Below are 8,213 nucleotides of genomic sequence, written 5' to 3' on the forward strand. Positions count from 1 at the left end.
CCGCGGCCCCGCCCCCGGCTCCCAATCCCGGGCCCGCCCCGCCCACCACGCTAGCCCCGCCCCGCCCACCACCCGCTGGCCCCGCCCCGCCCACCACCCGCTAGCCCCGCCCCGCCCACCACCCGCTGCCCCCGCCCCGCCCACCACCCGCTGCCCCCGCCCCGCCCACCACCCGCTGCCCCCGCCCCGCGAGCCCGCCCCGCCCACCGCGCGTTGGCCCCGCCCCCAGCGCCGCCAGCCTCGCCCCGGGCGGACCCCGCGGGTCTCCCGCAGCCTCAGGGTCCGCGCTGGGCCGGCCCGGGCTCCGCAGCCTCCCCCCACCCCGGGGAGCCGCTCGCCCGCGAAGCCCCCAGTCCTGGAATTTATAACGATGTGTATTTTAAATAAATCATAAATTATTTCATTCGCTGGTTTGTCTTCTAATGAGTCAGCGCTGCACCGGAGGTGGCTTCCCGCAAACTGCCACACTTCCAGACAAGACGGCTCCCGCTCTCCCTCCTCCGGGCCTGCTCGTCCCGGACAGACGGGGACGCGGCCTGCAACCGGCCGCCGCCGTTCTGCCGGGCCAGCGAGTCAGCCCGGGGCTCGCGAGCGCCTGCAGGTCCCCCGGAGCTCACGCAGGTCCCTCTGGAGCTCACGCAGGTCCCCCGGAGCGCATGCAGGTCCCCCAGAGCTCACACAGGTCCCCCGGAGCGCATGCAGGTCCCCCAGAGCTCACGCAGGGCCCCCGGAGCTCACGCAGGGCCCCCAGAGCTCACGCAGGTCCCTCTGAAGCTCATGCAGGTCCCCCGGAGCTCACGCAGGTCCCCCGGAGCGCATGCAGGTCCCCCAGAGCTCATGCAGGTGCCCCCGGAGCTCACGCAGGGCCCCCGGAGCTCACGCAGGTCCCTCTGAAGCTCACGCAGGTCCCCCGGAGCTCACGCAGGTCCCCCAGAGCTCATGCAGGTGCCCCCGGAGCTCACGCAGGGCCCCCGGAGCTCACGCAGGTCCCCCCCGGAGCTCACGCAGGGCCCCCAGAGCTCACGCAGGTCCCTCTGAAGCTCATGCAGGTCCCCCGGAGCTCACGCAGGTCCCCCTGGAGCTCATGCAGGTGCCCCCAGAGCTCACGCAGGTCCCCCGGAGCTCATGCAGGGCCCCCAGAGCTCACGCAGGGCCCCCGGAGCTCACGCAGGGCCCCCAGAGCTCACGCAGGTCCCTCTGAAGCTCATGCAGGTCCCCCGGAGCTCACGCAGGTCCCCCGGAGCGCATGCAGGTCCCCCAGAGCTCATGCAGGTGCCCCCGGAGCTCACGCAGGGCCCCCGGAGCTCACGCAGGGCCCCCGGAGCTCACGCAGGTCCCTCTGAAGCTCATGCAGGTCCCCCGGAGCTAACGCAGGTCCCCCGGAGCGCATGCAGGTCCCCCAGAGCTCATGCAGGTGCCGCCGGAGCTCACGCAGGGCCCCCGGAGCTCACGCAGGGCCCCCGGAGCTCACGCAGGTCCCCCCCGGAGCTCACACAGGGCCCCCAGAGCTCACGCAGGTCCCTCTGAAGCTCATGCAGGTCCCCCGGAGCTCACGCAGGTCCCCCTGGAGCTCATGCAGGTGCCCCCAGAGCTCACGCAGGTCCCCCAGAGCTCATGCAGGTCCCCCGGAGCTCATGCAGGTCCCCCGGAGCTCATGCAGGTGCCCCCGGAGCTCATGCAGGTCCCCCGGAGCACATGCAGGTCCCCTGGAGCTCATGTAGGTCCCCCGGAGCACATGCAGGTGCCCCCGGAGCTCATGCAGGTCCCCCGGAGCTCATGCAGGTGCCCCAGGAGCTCACACAGTTCCCCCGGAGCGCATGCAGGTCCCCCAGAGCTCACGCAGGTCCCCCGGAGCTCATGCAGGTGCCCCCGGAGCTCACGCAGGTCCCCCGGAGTGCATGCAGGTCCCCCGGAGCTCATGCAGGTGCCCCCGGAGCTCACACAGGTCCCCCCAGAGCTCACGCAGGTCCCTCTGGAGCTCATGCAGGTCCCCAGGAGCCCACGCAGGTCCCTCTGGAGCTCATGCAGGTCCCCCGGAGCTCACGCAGGTGCCCCCGGAGCTTGCGCAGGTCCCCCCGGAGCTTGCGTAGGTGCCCCCGGAGCTCACACAGGTGCCCCCGGAGCTTGCGCAGGTCCCTCGGAGCTCATGCAGGTCCCCCTGGAGCTTGACGTCCAAGGGAAGGCCGCCCTCGGGAGGCGGTGCTGGCTGGGGGCACCGGGCTGAGGACCGGGCTGACACCGGACCCAGAAGCTCACCAGCCGGCGCCTTGCCGATCCGATGGAGACCGGGCTGGGATCCCGAGCCGAGCCCACTCCCCACGCCGAGTCCTCAGGCAGACGCAGGCGCCTGCAGGGCAGACTCAGCCCCGCACCACAGCTGCCGGGCAGTTCTCTGGTCTGACCCTCCCCTTTCTCCGTGTCCTCCGTCCCCTCACAACCGCTGCTGCACGATTGTTCTCAACCAAAGGGCCAGGCTCTTGCGCTGCAGCAGCACCTGCACTACGGAGCCTGCTGCACGCGCGTGTCCTCAGTGCGGTGCTGCCCACGCCGCGCCCTTGGCGTCTGTCTCCATCCACATCCTCACAGTCTTGTCAGATGGTGACACGTTCGTACCTGGAAGAGCTGATGACTCCACACGCTTCTCTGCAGCGGAATATGGGCAAAGGCCATAACCAAAAAGTCCTCAATGCTAATTTTCCTTTGGCTTAAACTGGAGCTACAGGTGTGGTGGCTGGGCGGAGACGCCCCTTGACTCTGTCCTGCGGTGGGGTCACGGCGAGGCTCGCCTGCCAGGTGAAGGGTTCCCCTGAGCAGAGGGGAGAAACGGAGGATTTATTGAAATTCCCTGCCAGGGAGCAGGGCGAGGCGGGAGAGGCCTAGAGGAAGGCAGCCTCGGGGCGCTCTCCTACACTGCTTTGGGGAGCCAGTTACCTGCGGGGACGTCTGGTCTCAGGGGCCGGGATGCTGTCTCTGGTCAGGGTGGTGGGGCTTCTGGCTGGTTTCCGTGGCAACCTTATCAGTTCCCTTATCTAGGTGGGCCTCCCAACCTGCCTGCGGGGTGACGAGAGGGCCTCGGCTGTCAGTCTCATTAAACGACCCCCCTCCCACCCCACCCAACACATCATTCGTCCAGAAGTTTTAGGTGTTAAAAGAAAAAATTAATTGGTCGTGTGTCCTCGAGTCCGATCTCTAAAATGGACTTTCAAAAAGTCAGTTCCGGCATCTGTAGACGCCTGTGGAGCAAGATGGGGTTCAGGGAAAACACAGGTGGTTTGGAACAGAACCGCAGGACGCGGCAGGTCTGTCCAGGCGCAGGTGCCGGGGGTGGCGAGTGAGCCGAGAAGCTGCCGGTGCCCGAGGAGGCGGCCGGGCCGGGCAGAGCAAACCCGCAGGCATCGGCAGCACCGGAGAGTCGCTGGGAAAAAGAGTGAAACGTTTCTCCTGTGACTCTGAAAAAAATACAAATTTGACGCAGGACCTTGTTACTAGGAAGTTCAGCGCTGTCGGGGGATGTTCCGTTTCCAACCCCTGGAAATACCCCACGACGTGCAGGTGGCGCGGCCGGGACTCAGACGGGCCCGGGAGGGGTCCTGGGGTGCAGGCCCGGCCCGGCCTCTCCCGCGGGGCGCGGCTCGGGCTCTGGAGGCGGCCAGGCCGGGTCTGGGCCAGAACCCGGCCCGTCCGCGAGGCGGGGTCCCGGGCCCGGCGCCCCCTCACGCCTCCCGGCCCGGGGTCCGCCCCGGACACCCCCAGCCGGGGAGCGGCGTCCGTCGGGCCTCGGGGGCCAGGGGCGCCCCCGCAGCCCCGCAGGAGCTCGCGTCCGAGCCCGGCCGGGAGGCGGCAGCGGGGCCCGTCCCGGGGCGGACTCTGCGCCCTCGGCCCCCCGGCTCCTCCCACAGCCGCGGGGCGCCCGGACCCCGCCCGCCCCGGGAGAGGCCCCGCGCCGCCAGCAGGGGGCGCTCGAGCCCCGTCCCCGCTCCGCGGCCGGCCCGGCTCTCGGGGAGCAGCCGCTGCTCTGGCGCTGGGGTGCAGGGCGCAAGGGCGCGGGAGAGGGAGAAAGAGGCGCGTGGACAGGTGGCCGGGGCTCCAGGACCAGCAGCAGCGGGGCTTACTCTGGGAGACTGGGGAATAGAAATTTTTTTTTAAAGATTTATTTATTTATGCACACAAGCGCTGGGGTACAGGCCAGAGATGCGGGGGTTCCAGGATTCACTACAGACAGAGCGGGGAGCAGACCAGGCAGACTGACTGAAATCCACTGCTGAGGGGAGTAGGGGAGACAGGAGAGGTCTGCTGGGCCATGTGGGCTGCTCCCTGACCTGCCCGGGATCGAACTCATGCTGCAGAGGCTGCGGCCTGCTTCATAGTGCGGTGCTGAACCCCTTGCACCACCAGGGAGGGCCCAGGGGGAATAGAAATATTTAAAACCAGCATGGGTCACACAGTGGCTGGGGGAGCCTTAGGTCAAGCCCAACACCAGGACGTTCAATTCCCAGCACAGAATCCCGGAGCTCGGTCTCAGAGTCCCAGGCAGCATTTAACAAGCCTAACCACACGCAGAGGGGGAGCAGCAGCCAGTCTCCAGAAGCCCCACAGATACACAGCAGGAGGCTGCAGGAGAGCGAGCCAGGCAGGATGGCACGAAGGAGCAGGGCCTCGCTGGATACCACAAGCCTGGAGCTGGACCCTCTGGGTCTTCCCCTTGTCCTGCTGGCATCCTGTGGCTCCAGATGTGGGTGGAAGAAAAACAGCTCAGGGGCCAGTGTGAGGCCCGGCTCTCAGCGCGTCCTCAGCAGGAGGGGCTAGAACAAGGACCAGGGGCCTGCCCAGCCAGGGCTGCTCCATGGTTCTGCTCATATGTGCACATTTCTTGTGGCATTAACTCTGGCAACAGTGGCCCATCCTTCGTGGCTGTCTTTTGGCTGATTCCACACTGTTAAACTGATCTTGGACCTTGGCAGCTAAGGTTGTGAATTGCGATTTGTCTTTTATACACTGACAGGCTGCCAGGACTGCCCGGGAGCTGGTGGGAGGCTGCTGGGCTGAAATCATGCTACAGCACTGAGAATGCCACTTTCCACTTCTGTTACGGTTACAAATGTACCACGGCTCAAGGGTTATGTTTATTAATCAAGAAAAAGCTTTTTAATGTTGAAGCCTGCTCCCTCACACTGCATCTTGTATTGATTATTTACTGAGGACCCAAATGTTATTTAATTAAAAGCACACCAAACTTGTAACTTCCTTAAGATTGAAGATAAAGGAAATAAAACAGAAGAGAGACAGGTGTGCTCGCTGAGGACTGTACCCACTTACCAGTAACTCAGATTTCTGCCGACGCCTCCCAGGTGCACTGTCCTGGGGCTCCAGGACCATCACTGGCCACCTGCTCCTCGGCCAGGGCAGTTTATCCTCCTGCAGGTGAGGACTGTCAGGGGCTTCAATCTTCCTTTTCTGATCAGCTGACTCTCCAGTTACCTTTTGTTTTCTTATTCGAGTGGAGAAGTGTGTAATTGAGGATTTTAAAACATTCATTTTTACCTTTCCTTGGCAATTTGAAGCTATTTTCCCAACTCAGTTTTCATGTGAGAGGAAAAAACCCCTATCCTATTTCAGAACATAAACAGCTTAACAACCCTTGGATAAGCAGAAGAAAATTGAAACCAGCTAATGTTGCAACAAATATCCAGCATTCTGTGTGGTGCGTTTAAGGTGATAGCCATCTGACCCCCGGCGGGGATGGAAGGATCAGGAAAGATCTCAGCACCAGTTCTTCAAGTTGTGTTTTCTGCACCGAACCTGCAAATGCAGATGGGAAGTTGCAGTTCCCCTTTGGCACGGCACAGGACCACGTGCAGAGGAACGTTCAGCTCCGTGTGGCGCCTCCGTTTGCAGCTATTTGGCACCTTCCTTGTTCCAAGGAGGGTTTTCAAAATAGTGGTCGGCTTAGCAGCGTCATCTGCAGCTGCTCTAAGTCAGCATGTTACCTCCCCTGGACCTGTTTGCTTTTCCGTCTTACCTCTAGTGTGAAATAAAGGCCATGTCAAAAATAGGCAGGCGCCGATATGCAGTTGAGGGACTTTTCTCCTTTTTCTGTACATACTCAGCCTCACACTCAACGCTGCTTCTTACAAAGTGGCTTATTTACATGGAATACTTGGTACCTGTGCTGGAAACCACCACGGACTGGGAGCCTTACAAGCAACAGGAATGCACCGTCTCCCAGTGCAACAGGGCGGCAGGGACAGTGCATAGCGGAGGACAGACGGGCCACTGTGGGCTCTCACCCGTGCGCAATTGCAAGACCCCTCAGGCTCGGGGAGCAACGGGTTTTATTGAACAGACGGGGAAACAGAGTTTCTACGGCCACACATGACTGGCTACAGCACCCTGAGAATGTCCAGAGTGTCCAGAAGTCTCAAATGCCAGGCCTGGCGATGTCAGAGGCAGGTCGGAGGCAGGAGTGGCCAGCCTGGCCTCTGTGAAGTTCTTCAGCTTCCCTTCTTTCTTTGGTGCTCAGCTGCTGCGTGCTGCCTCTTTCTCCTTCCTCAGAGGCCAGGAACAGAGTGAGAGCGACAGTGTCCCTTCTTCCCATGGGTGTCCATGAGTCCCCTGCCCTGCCTTGTCTCCTCTTTCCAGGGCCTCCACCAACAAGTCCAGCTGGCACATTTTCAGTCCTGTGGCTGATTGGGCCATTTACCAGCCAGCTCATGGCTCACACCTGATGGGTCCATTCTACGGCCAAACCCCGTGTCTCTCCAATGCCTGCAGCCTTGGAGGTGGCCCCGGGGCCCAGGGCCTACATGTCCTGGGGCTGTGGAGTGGGGGAACCACAGCTGCTCGCCATCACTGCTAGCCTCTGCCTGCCTACAGCCTGAGCCCCAGTGGGCGCTGGTGATGGGCGGTAAAATGCCCACCACCTGCTGCCGCCTGCACTGCCCGCAAGCAGCTTCTGGGCCCGGGTGCTGGAGCCCAGGGTGGGGTGTGCAGTGGGGTGGGGGCATGTCTCTGGTTTCACTTCTGCTACTTCTAATCAACATTGTCCTGGCAGTTCAGAAAAATTTAAAGGATTAGAAAGCTCAGAAAGGAAGAAATCAAACCACCGTTATTGCAATCAGGGGAGGAGGCAGAACATCCCAGACGCTGCTGGGCGAGATGTGCTGGTTGGAGGCTGAGCTGAGCCAGGCAAGGAGAGAGTCTGTAATGGATCTGGAGCGCTGATGTCAAAGAGGGCCAGAATCTGTCCTGGCAGGAAACAGGCAGTTTAGCACCGCGAGCAACAAGGCCCTGAGCATCGCCTGAAGCGGCAGGAGCTCCGAGTTTTGTAAAGAAACAAAATAACCAGCCGGAGACCTGTTTTGTGACGGCACCACAATGAGACACCACTCATCACACCCTCTGATGTGGGAGAGGGCGAAGCCATGGGGCATGGGGCCAGGGCCTGCTCTGAGATTGCCCCATCCTGCCCCTCGTCACCTCCACCTTTATATGACGCCCCCGCCCCGGGGAGCAGGAGACATGGGCAACCTCCCAGCCCGGAGTAAACCAGACCAGCATCTTGTGCTCTTGGCACCGCAGCCGAAGACGACAGCGATGTGGGGGGCACGTGAAGCCTCTGCACCGTGGCCAGTCTTGCCCATTAGAGCTGCAGTCGGCAAAAGAAGAAGGATAAGAGCATTTGGCAGAGGGCATGAGTGCAGAAGGGAAAAAATGACATGATAGAATGAGAACTTGGCAGAGAGGCTGGAAAGGAAGGCGCTGTGCTGGAGGCCGGCAGCTCGTGAGGCACTAGGTGGAGAGGGTGTTAATTGGTCTGTGGAAGAAAGGCAACTTTTATTTGGCCAGAATTTCTTGGTTACTTGTATTGACTGGCATTGGTTCTATGAGAATTTCTTCCTGAGTAATCCTGTACCTTGGCAAGCAGGTAAAAGGCAGCTTTTGTAACTCTAATTTTAAACATTTTTATAAGGTAAGTTGCTATCAGACTGGCCAGAATCTATGCTTGATTTCTGGATTTCAAAGAGGTGGCCGTGATGCATTACCACTTGATATTTTTCTTTACCAAATATCAGTAAATATCCAGCAGGAACCCGGGTGTTTGCACATCCATGCCAGTAGGAGCAGTGATCACAGTAGCCGGAGGTGGAAATAGCCCAAGTGTCCGTGGACAGGTGAATGGATACACAGAATGTGGCCCATGGAGAGAATAGAAT

The sequence above is a fragment of the Talpa occidentalis genome, unplaced genomic scaffold, assembly GCF_014898055.3.
Source record: "Talpa occidentalis isolate TD23 unplaced genomic scaffold, MPIMG_talOcc4v2.1 talOcc4.13, whole genome shotgun sequence".
In the NCBI taxonomy this organism is placed as follows: Eukaryota; Metazoa; Chordata; class Mammalia; order Eulipotyphla; family Talpidae; genus Talpa; species Talpa occidentalis.